The sequence below is a fragment of the Ranitomeya imitator genome, chromosome 6, assembly GCF_032444005.1.
Source record: "Ranitomeya imitator isolate aRanImi1 chromosome 6, aRanImi1.pri, whole genome shotgun sequence".
Taxonomy (NCBI): domain Eukaryota; kingdom Metazoa; phylum Chordata; class Amphibia; order Anura; family Dendrobatidae; genus Ranitomeya; species Ranitomeya imitator.
In genome coordinates this window covers 71,659,930-71,680,996 of record NC_091287.1, presented here as the reverse complement: position 1 = coordinate 71,680,996, position 21,067 = coordinate 71,659,930, and the positions used below count along the sequence as shown (strand labels likewise).

At 46.6% G+C, this 21,067-nt stretch overlaps 1 protein-coding gene across 7 annotated transcripts in view; it reads right to left on the bottom strand.

The window, feature by feature from the left end:
* KMT2C (lysine methyltransferase 2C) overlaps positions 1-21,067 on the bottom strand; it is a 325,549-nt gene that overhangs the window by 270,968 nt on the left and 33,514 nt on the right. The window contains exon 1 of one of the 7 annotated variants that reach the window (XM_069729755.1): positions 16,816-16,994. The exons of the other annotated variants lie outside the window; for them this stretch is intronic. The gene's annotated coding sequence lies outside the window, so the exon portion shown is untranslated. Of the gene's footprint in view, positions 1-16,815; positions 16,995-21,067 lie in introns of those variants that run through there. 7 annotated transcript variants of the gene reach the window in all.

Sequence of the window (21,067 nt, the reverse complement as noted above, 5' to 3'; positions counted from 1 at the left end):
ATTTAACCAATTTTTTTTGCAACTTTTGAGCACCAAATTGAATACTACGCCACAAGCCTTACTACGGGTGCAGGGAGGAGTGAGATGCATCAGAAAATTGTGATATTGGGTAAAAGTCGCATTTCATGAATCTTCTGGATAAGTGAAGTCGTTGAGGGGGGAAACTTAAAAGCAGGAAAATAACTTAAGAGCCACAAAACATATAGTGAATAAGGCACAAATATTAATGCCACTAATAAAGAGCAAATTAGTGAATAAATCGGAGATTGAGAGCTATAGGCTGATCGGCCATGACATCATTGTTAGGACTTCACCTGTCAGTGGCGCTCTCGCACTACAATGGCGCCTGCCAAGAGATGGGATACATAAAGGGCGGCATATGAGCAGGCCGTTCTTGAAGTTGACGTAACGAAAGCAGCAAAACGGACGAATGTAAGGCTCTCTACAATCCTGACTAGGCCCCTACTGTGATGGCCAGTGGATTGAGGCAGAACATTTTTAATACTGGTGTTTCTAGATGGTCCAAGAGAGGACAACAGTGCAGCTGGGGAGTACGGGCTAGCCTCTCTGGTCCGATCCCACAGAAGAACTACTGGGGCACAACTGACAAATGGGTAATGCCGGCCATGACAGAAAGGTGTCAGAACACGCAGATTACACCTTGCCGTGAATGGACTAAGCGGCTGCAGACCCTTCTGAGAGCCAATAGTCCCGACTTATCAGCACAATTACGCAACCCCTGGAATTCAAGGTGTTGACCTGAGCACTCAACTGCCCAAATCTCAACCCAAGTTGGTGGTGGAAAAAACTTGAACCCCTTCAAAATGTATATAAATAGTGATCGGTTAAAACTTGCATGGCATGCTTCACTTCTAAGCGAATAATCTCCACAATCTGGTGTCCCCTTTAAGATCCAGCCACACAAGTTACTATGAAGATAAAAGCAGCTAACACCTCTGCGGGCGCTGCGACTGGTGACCACAATGTGAGATGACGCTGCAGCTACTCATGAGGCCGGCGCTGTGGTTATCGCTCGGCTCTGCTGTTTTGTTCTGTTTGTCTGCTTAGGAACAAGATCAGCAGCAGCATGGAAAAGGGACGGAGCTTTACCGATAAAGGAGAAAAAAAAAAAAGATTTAGGGCAAATTTACACGTGTGTTATGAAATCTGTGCATTTACAGGTGCTGTAAGAAAAGAAAAAAAACACCTGGTGCAAAAAAATTTACACCAAATTATCCTGGAAGTCCTGGGGTAGGACAAATCTCTGCATCACTTACAAGAAATAAATTGTGGCAGAACTTTTTGAATGGAGATACCTTTTCCGCTGTACACTCTGTATGAGTCAATGTAAGAGCCACAAAAGGAGCCTTGACTCAGGGCTATAAGGAGCCAAAGCAGACAACCGTCAGAGTAGTCACTAGGAGCCGCACCGTCCGAACACAGCTACAGCAGGGCAATGGGGCCAGGTACACCGGCATATTAACTGTGGAGGTGCCGAGCACACCTCACTGCGTGCCGAGCACGCCTCGCTGCGTGCCGAGCACGCCTCGCTGCGTGCCGAGCACGCCTCGCTGCGTGCCGAGCACGCCTCGCTGCGTGCCGAGCACGCCTCGCTGCGTGCCGAGCACGCCTCGCTGCGTGCCGAGCACGCCTCGCTGCGTGCCGAGCACGCCTCGCTGCGTGCCGAGCACTCCTCACTGCGTGCCGAGCACACCTCACTGCGTGCCGAGCACACCTCACTGCGTGCCGAGCACGCCTCACTGCGTGCCGAGCACGCCTCACTGCGTGCCGAGCACGCCTCACTGCGTGCCGAGCACACCTCACTGCTTGCCAAGCACACCTCACTGCGTGCAGTATATTGGGCCCAGCTCTCCCCCAAAGCACCGAACTAAGCGCTTATAGAGGAAAATCAAAATGGTCCCGTTTGCATTAAAGGTGTTGGCTCACTCACACGTTGATTATTTGGAAGCCAAAACCAGGAGTGGGTATAAAAAATTTAAAAAAAAAAAATTGTAGAAGTGGTGATGTGTTACTATTACACTTTTCCTCCTCTGTCTGTTCCCCTCCTAATTTTGGCTTACAAATACTGATGCAAAATACTCAATGTGTGAACGTGGCCTTATTCCCAACATGAACATCCACAGGAAAGGTGCTAACTTTCTGACCGAAGCCCAGAATAGCTCTGGAAAGCCCCATAAGAATGGCGTGTTGGGTAACACTGCTCCATTCTTCGTCAGATCAACAGAAAGCTGACAGCTGTACTTGGCCATTTACAGTAGCCCCAATAAAGAATAGATGGAGAGGTGGTGCGCATGTGTCTTATGCTCAATACAACAGAAATCATTCACGGAATCGGTGGGGGTCGCCACGGTTGGTTCTCCACAATCAGTACATTTTCAATGTTGGAAATAATTTAAGCCTAAAAGTGACCCATCACCTTGGGACTAAAAAGTGTATGTATACATTTCTGATGTATAGTCGCCATACCTGGTACCCTCTGTTGCCTCATCCACTCAGATTGCCAATCCGTTCCTCGTACTTCCAAGATGGCCACAAGAAAAGCATAAAGCGTGCAATGACGTCTAAATCACATCTCACCTGCCTTTTCTGTGCTGTACCATAGGAGAGTCAGGAGAGTCATGGCTTAGATGTACCGCTGTGGTTGCCATCTTGGAAGCAGGGGGAATGGGGAACATTGATCTGGGACAGTAGAATTCTGGAGGCAAACTGAAGACACGTTATGGTGGCTATACACGAAACATGTAGTCAGTATTTAGTCTCAGGTTGGAAGGTTGCTTTAAGGCTGCATTCGCACATCCGTGTTCAATCCATTTCATCTAGGACAGCACCCGGACCCCCATAGTTTCATTGAGTCATACACACTTTGGATTTTAAACCTCAGCCTGCCCTACTCTTCCGAGAGCCTATTGGGATGAGCATAAGATGGTTGGAACACGAATGGAAAACTGAAGTACGCAGCCAGTCCTCCAAGTTTGGAAACTGATCCAAACTGATGTTTAACTGATCCACTGCTAGGGGTCAACATAAAAAATAAAAGTTTACAAAAATGCATGCAACTAGATGCACCTGAGAAATGGATGCACACGAGGGGGAAAAAAAATGGTATGTTTCTATCGCATGATAACTCACATGTATGACTGCAACCTGAGCCAAACAGGGGGATGAGTTATTCACTGAAAGCAAAACCTGGTAAAATTATGACCAGGTACAAAACATCATACAGACTAAAGACAACTCAGGTAAGAACAACAGGCTGGAGATTACTAGTAGCCAGGTACTCAGGTAAGAACAACAGGCTGGAGATTACTAGTAGCCAGGTACTCAGGTAAGAACAACAGGCTGGAGATTACTAGTAGCCAGGTAGACAAAAAAAATATATGACATCAGTAGAAATCAATAGGGGCAGCTGCAAACTTCCTAAGGTCTCTAAATGGGATCCAAGGCGCTGTCAAGCCTGAGAGATCTGATCGACATAAGTCTCAATTCAGCAACAAAACATGAATTTTGGGTCACCAGGTCCAGCATTCAATGTCTGATCGCAGGGGATCAGAATTCATCAGAAACCTCTGCTGCTGATCACCTACAGGGATAATAAGAGTTTTACTCCCCAGCAAACCTCCCGTGGCTTGATGCTTAAAGCACGTGGACATTTTAAATATTCTATGGGATTATTCACGTATCGTTTTTGTTTGGCTCAATGATGGCCCACAAAATAATAAAAACAGACAAGCCTACCCAGGCCCATCTCCCAAACAGAACTCATCCATTCATGTGACTGAAAAATGGAAGTTTTACACTGACAGCTTGCTAGGCGAAGCTTCGGAAACAGACATCTTTTTATTTTGGTGAAACACATGGACCACATTTTTTTCTTTTTAGCAAACGTGAAAACAATTACGGTATCGAGGAGTAAGGCGTTATTTGCCGCTGTATATGGAGCAGGTGCCTGATCATTAGCTCTCACTAGTGGTTTAGTAATTTGTACTCTATAATTATTGTGCTTTTGATATGATAGAAATTACCGTAGCTCTCTTGGTGCCAAGTGTCTGCTGAGCCCGTGCTGGAGGTGTGTTCACACACATCAGCCAATCGGAGGAGGCAGAGATGCAGAGGGCAGAGTGCAGCAGCCTGAGCCAATCACAAGGCAGACGGCGTGTCTCAGACTACCTCAGACTACCTGTGGGCAATGTTGCCAATCTGCAGTCACAGATCACAACTTTGTCCTAACGGAGTCGATACAAAATGCAACCAAAAAAATAAGATTGGGGAAAATAAAAAGCATGTACAGCTCTACAAAATCCAACAACTTGCACTTCTTTTTGAGCACACAAGTGGACAGTCGTTTTAAAAGAAGATCTGTCTGCACTCGACTAGAACCATTTTCTAATAAATACTTACATCACTAAATAAATCTGCAGCATCTTTGATAAAACTGGATCTTGCCATGTTAGTCCGTTATTTACCCAATAAACTGACAACTTGGTGGACAGTCGCACCACGCCAGGGTATCAGATTGCAAGGGAGAATCAAAGTGTAGACACCCTTTAACGGTTGTTAACATACAAACTTGACAGAAAGAAGCATATTCACATATAGCAGGGTCTGAATAATGGCGCTTCTGTAATATGTACACAGACTTTAAAAAATCTCATTCATAGAATGGTAGAGTTGCTCAATGTAGGAGTCACTAAACCATCCCAGACAGATGTCTGTCCAGCCGCTGTTTGAAGACTTCCATTGAAGGAGAACTCACCACCTCTCATGGCAGCCTGTTCCACTCATTGATCACCCTCACTGTCAGTTTTTTCTAATATCTAATCTGTATTTTCGCTTTCAGTTTCATCCCATTGCTTCTCATGTTTCCATGTGCAAATGAGAATAAGGATGATCCCTCTACACTGACATCCCTTCAGATATTTGTAGCCAGCTATTAAAGGGAACCTGTCAGCAGGATTGTGCTCAGTAACCCACAGACAGTGTCAGGTCGGCGCAGTTACACGAATTAAATTATCTTGGCTGATGAAATGCGTCTTGTGGTCGTTTAATCTGTATTTCTAGTTTTCAGTGAATGAGATTCTCGTGCTTCGGGGCGGCCTGTGTGTGTGGTGGGGGGGTCTTTATGTGGTGCTCTACTTATGGCTGTGGGGTTAGAAAAAACATTTTTACATTAAACAAAGTGGTGCCGATGCAGTAGCAGATATTGCAAAATGCATATAATATGGTCAGGTAAAAAAAAAATATTTTACTTCAGCAAAATGGAGCCACCGGCAAGTTCCTTCCCCCGCCCCCCCACACCAGACAATATTAGATGCAATATGTGATACATGCTACTGCACAGGCACCGCCACGATGATTTTACTGAATGTTAGGTTTTTTTTTCTAACCCCACAATATTCTATGCATTATACAAATGCATATGTAAGCAAAGCACATAAGACCCCCCACAGCCTGAGAATTTAATTAACCGAAAACTATAAATAGGGATTAAACAACATCAACAACCACAAAACGGATTTCATCAAACAAGGTATCATTTTATTCAGTGTAACAGCACCAACCTGACACTGTCTGTAGGTTACGCTGCACAATCCTGCTGACAGGTTAGCTTTAAGTATCTTCTTAGCCTTCTTCCTCATAGGACATACTTTGCAGTCCGCTCACTATTTTGGTAGCTCTTTTCTCTGAACTTGCTCGAGTTTTTTAAAGTCTTTTTTTTAAAATGTGGTGTCCAGAACTGGACACAGTATTCCAGATGAGGTCTGACCAAGGAGGAGTAAAGGGGGATAATTAAGTCACGTGATCTAGACTATGCTTCTCTCAATACATCCCAGAACTGCATTTGCTTTTTTTGCTGCTGCATCACTCTGTTGACTCATGAGCAGTCTGTGATCTATTAGTACGCCCAAGTCATTTGCACACTTGCTGTTGCTTAGTTCTATTCCTCCCATACTGTAGATGTAATTCACGTTTTTCAAAAATCTGCTATGTGTAAAAGTAACTTTCAGGCTATGTGCACACATAGGAAAAGAGGTGCAGAATTTTCTGCACAAAATCCGCATCTCCTGGCAGAATCCGCAGCCGCGGATTTGCCACGGTTTTTATGTGGATTTTGTGCGGTTTTAACGCGGAATTGAAGCGGATTTTGTGCAGATTTTCTGCGTTTTTTGCCACTGCGGATTTTTTATCATGGAGGGGTGCAGAAACGCGGCAGATCTGCACAAAAGAAGTGACATGTACTTCTTTGAAATCCGCAGCAATACCGCACTGATTTTTCCGCAACATCTGCACAGCTTTTTTTTTTTTTAATCCCATTTAATAACATTTTACTGTACATCACAGTGCGGATCAGCAGTGTTTCTGGCGGAAAAAAACGCTGCGGATCCGCAGCAAATCCGCATCGTGTGCACATAGCCTCAAGCTTTGGTTGTGGTGAAGATTCTCAGGCCATGCGCACACGTTGCGGATTTGCCTCTGAAATTTTTTGTGCGGATTCTGCATCTCTTGGCAGAAAATGCAGGTGCGGATTTGATGCGTTTTTTATGCGGATTTTGTGTGGATTTGCTGCGTTTTTACCCCTGCGGATTTCTATAATAGAATGGGTACAAAAACGCTGCAGATCTGCATTGTACTGTAAATCACTTGCGGATCTGCAGCGTTTCTGCGCGGAAAAAAAAACGCTGCGGATCCGCAGTAAATCCGCAACGTGTGCACATAGCTTCAGCCAACTTCTGCATCAAGAGATTCTACAGAAAGTTTCCAGGCAGATTTTTGGCAGCAGTGTGGAAATCAATTTGCCACTAATTTGCGTCAATTTTTTTTTTTTTTGTGTGTGGATCATTTGGTACTTGTGTATGATTTGCATGTGTGAACAAACTCTTACATTGTGTGTTTTTCAAAGCTTTTTTTGGCATCTACAGGCACCTCTTTAGCCCTAATTCTTCATCACTAAAATTACCGTAACTTATCAGAACTGTCAAAAATATTTTCCTACAAGATCAACAAGCACATAGTGACTGAGCTGTGGTCTTATTAGGCACAGTATTCAGTGTTAAACAAGCTGAATAATTTCCTGCACTTAAGGTTTCCTGGTGATAAGTAACCAAACTGACAATACTGTGACTATGTTGCTACACATCAATCCAACCAACCAACATCTACCTTTTCACAGTCTAGGAAAACAGCCCAATGTTATATTTTAATGCTCACATTAGAGGAATATAAACACAAAGAAACTCATAACGCAGAAAATCTCGTCATCTACAGTCAGGGTCCACTATGGACCGGTCAACCACCACTCAATACAGCAATGATTCTTACATCAGAAGCCAAGAAGCAAAACAGATCAGTATATTGCAGAAAACATTTTTTTTTTTAAATATCAACTATATCATCTCTAATGGCTGTGGAGAGACACATGCATAATATACTCAGATTTCTTCACTAACCAGGTGACACATGTGTTGCCTACTGACACTAAAGACTAAAACACTAATCATTAAGCATAACACAACATGAGTGGCCGAGAGCATGTTCAATATCCAATCAAAAGCTCTCCCATACGTCAAATACAAATATATATGACCAGGAGTGTCACTCCTACTCCAAATAATGAAAAACTAGTGAACAAAGGAGAATATTCAAACAAATATATATAGATATTTTATTGAATATAAATATCAAACGATGACAGACAAAATATTTAACATACATACATGACAGAACCCGTTTAAAAAATTCCACCATGTGGAGAGGAGGAAAAACAACCAGTACACTAAAGGAAGGCACACATCCGTGATCCGACCTGGGCAGGTATCAATACAAAGATGTCTGGGATGTCAGTAATCCTATAATCAGGAGTCTATCACATAATAGAACCCCATATTGAAATGGTGAACATCTGTCCCATACATGACATGTCCCTAAGGCAATCTGAACTTACCCATAGTGAGGCGGGATATTTTGTGTGGCCTTCCCACAGCCCCTGACGCGCGTTTCGCTCAATCGCTTTCTCAAAGGGGAGTGACCACTAAAGACTGTACGTAAAGTCCAATGTCAATCCAGCTCTCACCAGCGATCATTTTTATAAGTTCCTGATCATGTCAGAAGATTAAGGATAAAAAAAAGGTAGGGAAAAGACTGTGCTGATGAAGAGCCAAACCAGACCGATGTGACCAAAACCCACACAGTAAGTGGCTCTGCGGTGCTGACCTACTAGTTCACATCCCGGGGGTCCATTCTCCCAAAAACGTCTTGAGGGCGCCAAACTATAATCATCCAAAGAAAGGTATACACAGAAAATACTGGACTGTGCAGTATACTTTATTCTTTTTGACAACGGGACCCCAAGTTTCACGTATCCCGCTGTACATCCATATAATGGGGTACACAGCAAACTTCAATCGGAGATGCACTTTTTTCCCAGCACATACATCAAAATAGGTTTAGGCTGTAATATAGGTGATGGTGGGGTTGTTGGCAGAAAAGAGGAAGGAGCCTGTTCACAATTAAGAAATCTACAGTACGGGCAGGTTCTATGGAGATGACATGAGCCTGAAAACGATTGCTTGGTCTATAAATCACAATAAACTGTTTCCAAAACAACCCCTAATGTTTGCTAGATTTCTACAAGTTCACATTTTTGCATTTGGCCTTTGACCAATTCCCCGTTACTGCCTGGGTTTGCAAACAAACTTTGATAAAGCTCTTTGAAGAGACTCCCCCCCTTTGGAATCAGACAGCGCTCACATCTGCATCAGATCCTCCGATACAAATTCCCTCGCATTTCACAAATTGGAGCTGCATGCAATGTCTTCTGTTCTAGAAAAAAAGATGGACTCCAGTAAATGCCAATGAGGTCTGTTAAGATCTGTTGTGTGATAAATCCATCAGCGGTGGGCTGCGTTTCTAAGTACGATGCTCCTAGAGTCTGCAGCAACAAGCATTGCTCCTATTTGCTTACCTGCAGCACATCCATGGCATAAGGACGTGAGCACAGGACCCCCTGTATGTAATCTGCCAGTGATCACTGTCCCTAAGACATTGCACAAACATGGACATGCTCTGCATTTTTCTCATTAAAGGGAACCTGTCTCCCCCCGCCCCCGTCCCCAGGGCCTATAAAAGTAAAAGCCACCTTCAGCAGCACTAAGGCTGCATTCTGTGAAGGTGACCCTTCTGTTTATTATCCCTAGGAACATTGAAATAGTGACTTTTATAAATTTCCTGCTATACCTCTATTGAGTCAGGTAGGTATGTTTCCTCCCCCTGACTCAAGCACCTCGCAGCCATCCATCATCCCCCGTTCTCCTCCGGGCGCCCCCTCTGTCGTGACGTCACCGGCGCCTTCGTGTAGCCGAGGCCCCAGATCCCGCCCGCAGTGGGTTATGATGAATTCACACTACGGGGCTGAGAATCTGGCGCCTGCGCAGTGGAGCGGGTCACCGTAATCCATTGAAGTTAGTGCCTATGTCTCACGAGATTTGTGAAGTCTCGCGAGCCTTCAGCACTATCTACAATGGAGCACGATGACCCGTTCCACTATGCAGGTGCCAGATTCCCAGCCCCGTAGTGTGAATTCATCATAACACACTGCGGGATGGAATCTGGGGCCTCGGCTACACGAAGGCGCTGGTGACGTCACGACTAAAAGGCGACGGCGCCCGGTGGGATGATGGACGGCTGCCAAAAAGTGTAGTAGGCCTCAATCAGACATCAGGTTTTCACATACCGATTTTATCCGTGGTATTTACAGACAGATCTTGTACGCATTAAATTCTACATTGCTATTAACATGTCTGTGCGGTTTTTATTTGCAGACAGTAGGTACGCAAAGAAATAACATCATGGTGACATGTCTTTCTTTATTCGGCATCACGGATCAAAATTACCAATTCATATCTCTAGGTTTATGAAATTCACGGACACTTGGATGACACCCGCGAGACCTCAGTCATTAACATTGTAATGGGTAGGAGATGATACATAATTTATTTTTTCATGTGTGAAAATCACAAGTGAAACTTTGATGGTAAAAGCTAAAACACGGACGAAACACAGATGAAAAACGAATGAAAAACATTGATACTCAGTGATTTTTCTCATACAGAAAATAAACGAACATCTGAGTGAGGCCTTGATTTGACCTAAAAAGTAAAGATTTTTGAAAAATACATGAATGGGTTAACGGTTACAAACAGAGCTGCCTAGATCCTTTGTCCAGAGGATCAGGTGAGGTCTCACACAGCGCTCTGCCTTCAGCAAGAACTAGTCACATGCCGGCTGCTACAGTCACAGCACTCCTAGGAAAGCACCAAATGCCAACACCTGTACTAGAAACAGGGAGAAGGGAGCACAAAAAGGTTTTTTAGAAACATGAAGAGTCCCATAAACCCCTCTACAGAGCTCTGCATCCAGCCCCAAGCACCCTCCTCCTCTACAGAACTCTGCATCCAGCCCCAAGCACCCTCCTCCCCTACAGAACTCTGCATCCAGGCAAAGGCACCCTCCTCCCCACAGAACTCTGCATCCAGGCCCAGGCACCCTCCTCCCCACAGAACTCTGCATCCAGGCAAAGGCACCCTCCTCCCCACAGAACTCTGCATCCAGGCAAAGGCACCCTCCTCCCCACAGAACTCTGCATCCAGGCCCAGGCACCCTCCTCCCCTACAGAACTCTGCATCCAGGCAAAGGCACCCTCCTCCCCACAGAACTCTGCATCCAGGCCCAGGCACCCTCCTCCCCTACAGAACTCTGCATCCTGCCCCAGGCACTCTCCTCCCCTACAGCTCTGCATTCAGCCCCAGGCACCCTCCTCCCCTATAGAACTCTGCATCCAGCCCCAGGCACCCTCCTCCCCTACAGAGCTCTGCATCCAGGCCCAGGCACCCTCCTCCCCTATAGAACTCTGCATCCAGCCCCAAGCACCCTCCTCCCCTACAGAACTCTGCATCCAGCCCCAGGCACCCTCCTCCCCTATAGAACTCTGCAACCAGGCCCAGGCACCCTCCTCCACTACAGAGCTCTGCATCCAGGCCCAGGCACCCTCCTCCCCTACAGAGCTCTGCATCCAGCCCCAGGCACCCTCCTCCCCTACAGAGCTCTGCATCCAGGCCCAGGCACCCTCCTCCACTACAGAGCTCTGCATCCAGGCCCAGGCACCCTCCTCCCTTACAGAGCTCTACATTCAAGCGCCCTTCTTCCCTACAGAGCTCTGCATCCAGAACCAAGTGTCCTCCTTCCCAACAGAGCTCTGCATGCAGGCACCCTACTAGTCTACAGAGATCTGCATTCAAATACATGCAATCACCCCAGCTACGGAGCTCTATATTATAGCTAAAGCCACATTCACAGTTTTATTAATGTCTCTGACCTCAACACTCTGCAGTCCTTAACGATTCAGGATCTATATAAGATCTCCGGTATCCTGCACTCTAGCATCAATCATAATTTGCATGCACAAAAAAAAAAGAAAAAAAAAAAAGGGGGGGGGTGTTTAAAGAATTTTAAAGGGAACCTGTCACCCCGTTTTTTGAGATTGAGCTATAAATACTGTTAAATAGGGCCTGCGCTGTGTGTTCCTATAGTGTATGTAGTGTACCCCGATTCCCTATGTATGCTGAGAAATAACTTACCAAAGTCGCCGTTTTCGCCTGTCAATCAGGCTGGTCAGGTCGGGAGGGCGTGGTGACATCGGTGGTTCTTCCTCAGCTTTACGTTGGTGGCATAGTGGCGTAGTGGTGAAGACACAGCGCGCGATCTGCGCTGTAATCCCTTGCATCGGTGGGGGCGGCCATCTTCCTGGGGCCGCGCGTGCGCAGATCGAGTGCTCTGCTGCACGGGGCTTCAGGAAAATGGCCGCGGGATGCCGCGCGTGCGCATTAGAGATCGCGGCGGCCATTTTCCCAAAGCCGAGTTTGCATCTCGGCTTTGGGAAAATGGCCGCCGCGATCTCTAATGCGCACGCGCGGCATCCCGCGGCCATTTTCCTGAAGCCCCGTGCAGCAGAGCACTCGATCTGCGCACGCGCGGCCCCAGGAAGATGGCCGCCCCCACCGATGCAAGGGATTACAGCGCAGATCGCGCGCTGTGTCTTCACCACTACACCACTACGCCACCAACGTAAAGCTGAGGAAGAACCACCGATGTCACCACGCCCTCCCGACCTGACCAGCCTGATTGACAGGCGAAAACGGCGACTTTGGTAAGTTATTTCTCAGCATACATAGGGAATCGGGGTACACTACATACACTATAGGAACACACAGCGCAGGCCCTATTTAACAGTATTTATAGCTCAATCTCAAAAAACGGGGTGACAGGTTCCCTTTAAACAAAAATGTTTGCAATTTTTTACACTAACTCCACCAACTTTTTGTAATGCAACTCAGATTCACTTCAACTTAGGCAAGAACAAAAAAGTTATAGAAGTTTACTCTAGTCCATGTCTGGATTAAATTTGTAGTGCTGGAACACAGCCAGCAAAAAAGATGAGCCAAACTCATTCAAAGGGTTGATTTTGGTGCATCTTACTCGAGTAGAATCTGGATCAAGACTGGAATTTAAAAAAAAAAAAAAAAAAAAAAACACGTTTGACTTGATGAATTGCCTAAAACTGTTTACTGCAGGAAGTAGCGAAAACAAAATATATCACAAATTAGTTTTCAAAATCCCCATATTTGGTAACAAAACTAGATGGGAGGCCAAAAACAAAAAGTGAGGGCTTGTGCCTGTATTATGATCTGCTTAGAATAGAGAGGCATGAGCCCTCTGCTGCGCCCCTGGATGCCACATAGGACAACCTTACTGTTAGGCTGTGTGCACACGTTGCTGCTTTTTCGCGTTTTTTTCGCTATAAAAAAACGCAAAAAAGCATACATTATGCATCCCATCATTTAGAATGAATTCGGCAATTTTGGGGCACATGATGCGTTTTTTTTTCAACGAAAAAAACGCATCACGGTAAAAAACGCAGCATGTTTATTAATTTTGCGTTTTTCCCACTATATAATGCATTGGGAAATGTCCGGAAAAATCCTCAAAAAAAAAAACCCCACCAAAAACACGCAAAAAACGCATGCAGATTTCTTGCAGAAAATTTCAGGTTTTTCTCAGGAAATTTCTGCAAGAAATCCTGAACGTGTGCATATAGCCTTACTCTAAAACATTCATACCCTGCATCAACGGTCTCCAAGAAGGAAGCGTCTCTCCTTGGGGAGAATTTGTTTATCATACACAAAGTATGGCAGGCCTGAACATCAGTGTATGGACGTTCGGCAGTACAGAAGTTATACAGGCTCCAGGCTGCTATACATTGACAACCAACCGGACTGTTAGGCCGAGACCCCATTCCGGATCTATAGCCTCACTCGCGACAACCCACTGGTGGGCAATACATCAGATCCTTCTCAGATGAAACATCGGAAAACAAATAAATAAGAAAGGGAAAATCAAAAAACGTGTAACATGTAGTCCCTTTAAAACAATATATATTTTATTTAGAGATAATCTAAAAAATACCACTTCCCAGTGAACACAGAAAAATGGAATACAAAAAACGAATCCACTAGTGCACCTTTCCTCACAGATAACCCTACACTCGCCTGCTATCCCTTCCTAGCAGTGGAGGTTGGCACCCTGATAGATATTTTGGCGCCCCCACTCCGCGACGGCTGACACCTGCTATCCCTGTTAATGAAACTAGTCAGCTATAGGAGGGAAAACAATAAGCAATAAAAAAAAAATGAAGGAAGATGTAGGGTAGAGAAACTAAGGTGCACAAAAATCTATATACCGTCCTCCCTCAATGACATCTCATGTTCAGCCAACAGACACTCGAGAAAAAAAAAAAAAATATATATATATATATATATATATATATATATATATATACTAGTGCGTGGAGCCAAACAAAACATGTGCTCCCAGCGTTGCAATACAGCAGTCCCGTTATGTATCAGCAAGGGACATAACTCCGTGCATCAAATGGCGAGATGACAGTGGGAGAACAGGTACAGAATAACAAATGACCTGATTTAGTCTAAGATAGACACAGTGCATGGTAGCACCCCCTTGGCAAAACAATCAATATATTTTAGAATGTGAAACAATGTAACACAACTCAGTATAGCTACAATTGTCTCTAGGTACACAGTAATAACATGATGCCACACTGGTACAAAGTCTTAAAGGGATATTTCAAGCTACACACTAGATGAGCTACCCAGTGGGTTCTAATAGCCAATAGTAGGTACCAATACACATGCACAGTCGGATAGACAAAAAATAGATGATTTCAGCAACAGCCAGTGAAAAAAAGGGGGTGGTTAACCCAAAAGAAACCAGACACTTAGCTGTCAGAATAACGCCCCGACGCGTTTCCCCGTCATACGGTTCCTCAGGGGGCAGAGATAATGATAAATCGGAGGTCATAGATACAGGTGCCCTGATGCCCAGGCCCAGCTAAGTGTCTGGTTTCTTTTGGGTTAACCACCCCCTTTTTTTCACTGGCTGTTGCTGAAATCATCTATTTTTTGTCTATCCGACTGTGCATGTGTATCGGTACCTACTATTGGCTATTAGAACCCACTGGGTAGCTCATCTAGTGTGTAGCTTGAAATATCCCTTTAAGACTTTGTACCAGTGTGGCATCATGTTATTACTGTGTACCTAGAGACAATTGTAGCTATACTGAGTTGTGTTACATTGTTTCACATTCTAAAATATATTGATTGTTTTGCCAAGGGGGTGCTACCATGCACTGTGTCTATCTTAGACTAAATCAGGTCATTTGTTATTCTGTACCTGTTCTCCCACTGTCATCTCGCCATTTGATGCACGGAGTTATGTCCCTTGCTGATACATAACGGGACTGCTGTATTGCAACGCTGGGAGCACATGTTTTGTTTGGCTCCACGCACTAGTATATATATATATATATATATATATATTTTTTTTTTTTTTTCTCGAGTGTCTGTTGGCTGAACATGAGATGTCATTGAGGGAGGACGGTATATAGATTTTTGTGCACCTTAGTTTCTCTACCCTACATCTTCCTTCATTTCTTTTTATTGCTTATTGTTTTCCCTCCTATAGCTGACTAGTTTCATTAACAGGGATAGCAGGTGTCAGCCGTCGCGGAGTGGGGGCGCCAAAATATCTATCAGGGTGCCAACCTCCACTGCTAGGAAGGGATAGCAGGCGAGTGTAGGGTTATCTGTGAGGAAAGGTGCACTAGTGGATTCGTTTTTTGTATTCCATTTTTCTGTGTTCACTGGGAAGTGGTACCCTTCTCAGATGAATCATATTGACTCTGCTGATTTGCTTTATAGTTCCCAGAACGAGATTGAGGAGCGCTGTGGATACTTGTTTGCGGGATTTCAGATGGAAGTATCTATCCACCCTTACCATGTTTGGTGCCATTATCCTTAAAGTTGTTGGAGTAGAGATAAGATATAAAAAAGGGTCTAAGAAGAGGATTTAAAACTGTAACTAAACTATCCTACCAGTGCAAAAAAAAAAATAAAATTTTTAAAAACCACATTATGTGAATGATAACCCCCACCCCACTCCAGCTGACCTTTGCTACAGGGACTTTAAATAGTAGCAAACCAAAGGCCATACGGCCCTACGTGATGTCTGTGATTGCCTGCAGCAGTCTCCCCTGTGCACGTCATGGCACCAATGCAGAAAATCAAATTGGGACCGCTGCAACAGGGCAGGATTTATTGGAATATTATAAATATTTGCATTTCCTCTTTTTACTTCAAAGCCGTTGTCCGTTAAACAGCATTTATCTGCGGGATAGATGACAAAGATATAATGGCAGGGGCTCCGGCTGCCCAGACGGCCAGCACACCAGAGATCAGGTGGCCCACATTCCAAAACTGTAGTGCACAATGGTCCCACACACCAATAATGGAGCTAGTCGTACATTTAAACACAACTGCTCCATTTGTACAAAGACTTTTGGGACCCCAATTCCCGTGGTCACCACCCAATGATCAGACAACATATACTGCTTATCTAGTGTATATGAAAAAAAAAAACCTTTTAAGGCCTCAAATAATATCTGCGTTTCACATACACGTATCCATGTTTTGCATGGAGAGAACGTTGGTTATTTTATGTGTCCACAAAGTAGAAAAATAAAAACACAACAACGTTCGTTTTTGAGCCAAGGCAAAGAGCAAGCTCTCCAGTGAAAGCCAACAAGTCGGTGGCCATCCGGGCCGCACACCCATGGCAATGTCCGGGCCACCTGGTGCCGTGACCATGGCCGGCCCGTGCACCGTACCGATGTGTGAGAAGCCTGAGGCTATGACAGCAGGAGGGTTTTGTGGGGTTTTTTTGCAGGGAAAAACTGCTGAAACACGGATGGAGATCTCAAGAGCATAAAAGTCTGTGGAGGCGCGGTGATGGCCGCACTGTGCACACCACAACCCCGGCACAAGTGCTCCCACCGTCACCGTGCAGCCTCTGAGGGGCCCCACATCACGTGACCCGGACACCAGGCCCCTGGACCCCGCTGTGGGCGCACGCCAGCCCTCCGCTGCAGTCCCCGCGCAGTAAAGTTCTCCGCACCACCCGGCGCACTGTGCGACTTTCCCCAAGTTTCCCAGCAGCAGCAGCAACTCTGCGCTCACCCCCGGCGCGGGCACTGGAGGGTTAAGGCTGCAGCGCTGTGACAGGCGCCGCACACGACGGGTTAAGCCCCGGTGACATCACTCCCTCTCCCCTCTGGCTGTCAGTGTCAGCTGGCCGCGGAGTGACACACGCCATGGACGTGGCAGCGCTCACCTGCCGGCTAGGCGCTCTCCTCCGCTCGGCCCATGTCCCGGGAGCGGCGCAGGCAGTTACTGCAGTGTGGCGCTCTTCCTGTACGGGGAGGCTGTCAGCGGTTCTCGGAGATGCCCCGGATCATCACCGGAACACACGGCGCTCACAGATCCCTCCGACAACAGCACCGCAGCCCCTCCCCCTCCCCAGCAGAGTCACAGCACGGGATGTAGATCCGGCCAAAGCTGAAGCCAAATCCCGGCCTGGATTCTGCGCTGTACACAATGCGGGTCACAGGCGGAGCACAATGAGTGCGGCGCCCCTCCGCCGGCAACAACGATCCCGGACCACAGAAGTAATCCCCAGCACTGCAACAACGGATAACGGGGCCGTGCCCGCAGCGGTGGCCGGTCCTGTACAGGCAGCGCAGTCACCTCACCAACTGACATGGAACTGTCTAACTGTCTTTGTTGCCAATCACAACCAATCACAGTAGAGCTTTCATCCCTTAGGGCAATTACACAGTGAAAGCTGCGCTCTGATTGGTGGCTATGAGCAACAGTTCCTTGTAATGCACGTGACTGCGGCCTCAGGCTAGTTTCACATTTGCGTCTGTGCGCGCAGTGTATCATCCACAAACGCATGCAAAAATGCATGATAATGCAACGCTTTTTATCCACATCAGCTTACGCATGACGGCAAAAACCCCACAGAGTTTGCATGCGTTTTTAGGCTACGTTCACATTAGCGTTGTGCGGGGATGCGCCCCTATATTTAACATGGGGGGCGCATGGACATGCGTTGTCTTGCGTTTTGTGACGCATGCGTCATTTTGGCGCAACAGAAAACGCTGCATGATGCAGTTTTTTCTGCGCCAAAAATCATGCAAAAATGAACGCATGCGTCACAAAAAGCTGCGTTTTGCATGCATTGTGCGTTGCGTCGCCGATGCAGCACCGCACAACGCAAATGTGAACGTAGCCTTACATGCGCTTTTTATGCGCATGTGTTTGATATTTCCACGAGGGCGTGTCTCAATGGTCGTGTCTAAATAAGTTCCTGGACATGCGCAGTCCAGAGTACGGAAGTGCATTGAACGCATGCGTTCCCATAGACAGTAATGCATTTTTTAACACGCTCATGCACATTCCTGCGCATATGACAGAAATTTGCTGCCTCAAAATTTCCAACATGGTGCGTTAGCAAACTTAGCAGTGCCCTGCCGCACACCACAAAAGAAAAGCATGCGTTAGCAAACGCGGGCGAACGCATCGTCTACAATGTTAAAGATAGGAAATCAAGACGCAGGTGGATGTATGCGCTCGAAACGCTGCGGACACAACAGCAAATGTGAAACTGGCCTAACACAGCGACGTCACGGCACACATAAAACAGTGATGTCACATAGTACGGAGTATAAACAGCAGTGTCATTACTTGTAATAGCACCTGGATATCCCACAGCACAGAACACAGATGTCAGAACAATAATAATCATCTGATGTCAGAACACAGATCATAAAAGTGACGTCATAGCACAGAGATTAGAAGAGCAGTCACGTCACAACAGGATAACATTGTGCCTCTTCACATCACAGAAGACCAACCAGTGATGTCACAGGTAACGATTAAGTGAAATGACAGCGGAGGGTTTAGCCACACAGTGACATCATAGTATATCGGTGAAGCAGTCAAAAGCTTTGCGCACACAGTTATGTCACCGGGGCTGTAAGCCAAACTTCCAACTCCACAGCCCTGGTCACTACTGAGCATGTGCATAAAGTGCAGCACAGATTCATCTCCACATCAGTGGTCACTACTGAGCATGTGCATAAAGTGCAGCACAGATTCATCTCCACATCAGTGGTCACTACTGAGCATGTGCATAAAGTGCAGCACAGATTCATCTCCACATCAGTGGTCACTACTGAGCATGTAAATAAAGTGCAGCACAGATTCATCTCCACTAAGGCTACTTTCACACTTCCGTCAGTACGGGCCCGTAGCAATGCGTCGGGCCGACGTACCGACGGACGTTGTGAAATAACTGCAAGATATGGGCAGCGGATGCAGTTTTTCAACACATCCGCTGCCCATTCTGCAGTCCAGGGAGGACGGGGCAGAGTTTTGGCCGCGCATGCGCGGTCGAAAATGGCAGACACGTCGCACAAAAAAAGTTACATTGAACTTTTTTTGTGCTTCGCATCCGCCAAAACACGACGGATCAGTCGCACGACGGATGCGACGTGTGCCCATCCGTCGCTAGCTAATATAAGTATATGGGCAAAAAACGCATCCTGCAAGCACATTTGAAGGATCCATTTATTGCCCATAATGACAGATTGCGATGGACAAAAGACGGAAGTGTGAAAGTAGCCTTAAAGCCGAGATCCTTAGATCAGGAACAGAACAGATATTTCATAACTCTCCCAAATTCTTATGAAAAAATTTACACCACATACTGCATTGTACTACTGTACTCTTATGTATTTTAGCAGTCGGAGATGGTCCATTTTATACCGACTCCGAAGCCCTGGATGTCACAGTATGGAATTAATGCAGTGGCCATCAGCTCAGAACACATGGATCATGCAGACAGATGTTTCAGTAGCTAAGTGACCCACAACATGAGGACTATCTTTAGGGTAAATCTGAGTGGTACAGAGGCTGCATGTCGCAGGGTCCGCCGCAGGTCTACATCGCAGGGTCCGCCGCAGGTCTACGTCGCAGGGTCCGCCGCAGGTCTACGTCGCAGGGTCCGCCGCAGGTCTACGTCGCAGGGTCCGCCACAGGTCTACGTCGCAGGGTCCGCCGCAGGTCTACGTCGCAGGGTCCGCCGCAGGTCTACGTCGCAGGGTCCGCCGCAGGTCTAGGTCGCAGGGTCCGCCGCAGGTCTACGTCGCAGGGTCCGCCGCAGGTCTACGTCGCAGGGTCCGCCGCAGGTCTAAGTCGCAGGGTCCGCCGCAGGTCTACGTCGCAGGGTCCGCCGCAGGTCTACGTCGCAGGGTCCGCCGCAGGTCTACGTCGCAGGGTCCGCCGCAGGTCTACGTCGCAGGGTCCGCCGCAGGTCTACGTCGCAGGGTCCGCCGCAGGTCTACGTCGCAGGGTCCGCCGCAGGTCTATGTCTCAGGGTCTGCTGCAGGTCTATGCTGTGCCACTATATGGGGCTTCTTCAGGCAAGCATTCTTAGAAGCAATTCTCAGCCAAGTGCAACTATGAAATAATAAGAAAAATAGCCACAATTTATATGAAAAATCCATAATCTGTATGAGACTATGGCAGCTGGGGATAAAGGGGCATAGACTTGTGTGGTTTATTACCAGCCTAATGGCGAGGGCCCAGTGCGACTTTCTGCAGAACAGTTCAGAATTTCATTACACAGTCTGAAATCCCATGAAGCCGCGCAGCCTTTTACTTTCAGATTCTGTCGGAGATCGTCACCATGAGGGCGCAGAGCCAGAGCTGCCCTGGAGCAGAGGCTGCACCTTCCAGCAGAAGTTAAAGAGACAGCACTGCACAGCAGGATATGCTGCCTCCCATGGAACAGCTTGATGGCCTGTTCAGGAAAAGGGTTAAAGCTACAGAAATGTTCCACTTGTCAAAAAAAGCTCTCTCCATGTAGCAATGTCACATACAAAACACAAGAAGCAAATAATAGGCAACCAATGTCCCTAGGAAAGAATGCATAGGCCGCCAAAAAGGAGCAAGGAGCCACAGGCGCAGGACTGGTTATGGGCCTATGCCTACACATGAATTTATGGCACATTTTTCATGCATTCTCCACCCCACCGTCCGAGAAGGGCACATACAACTGTTCACTATGGACTTCCAGATTCACCCATATATCTCCTAACAAAAATCTCCAACTACTGCGACATCAGGAAATCAGCAGAAGGAGGGAATGTAACTGCAGTAGAGTATGTTCACACATCGCGGATTTAACACTTTTTAATTTCTTCTGTTTGCGCTTCTCTGTCTCAGACAGTTAAAGGGAATGTCAGCACAGAATGACATTCAAACCAAGTCCTGATGCATCATGGGGGGGGGGGCAAACGTGTAATTGCACCTCCCCACCTTTTTGTTTCCCCCCCCCCCCCCCCCCCCCCATCTCCACCCCCTTCTTTGATTAACAGCTCTGGCTTCATAGAGCCTGAGAAGGTTGGACATAGAGGGAAACCAAGCAGGTGGGAAGGTGTCGGTAAATGTTCAGCCATGCCGTGATGTGCCAAGTGCCTGGATTTGGTTTGAACAGTCATCCTGTGCTGCCAGAGTCC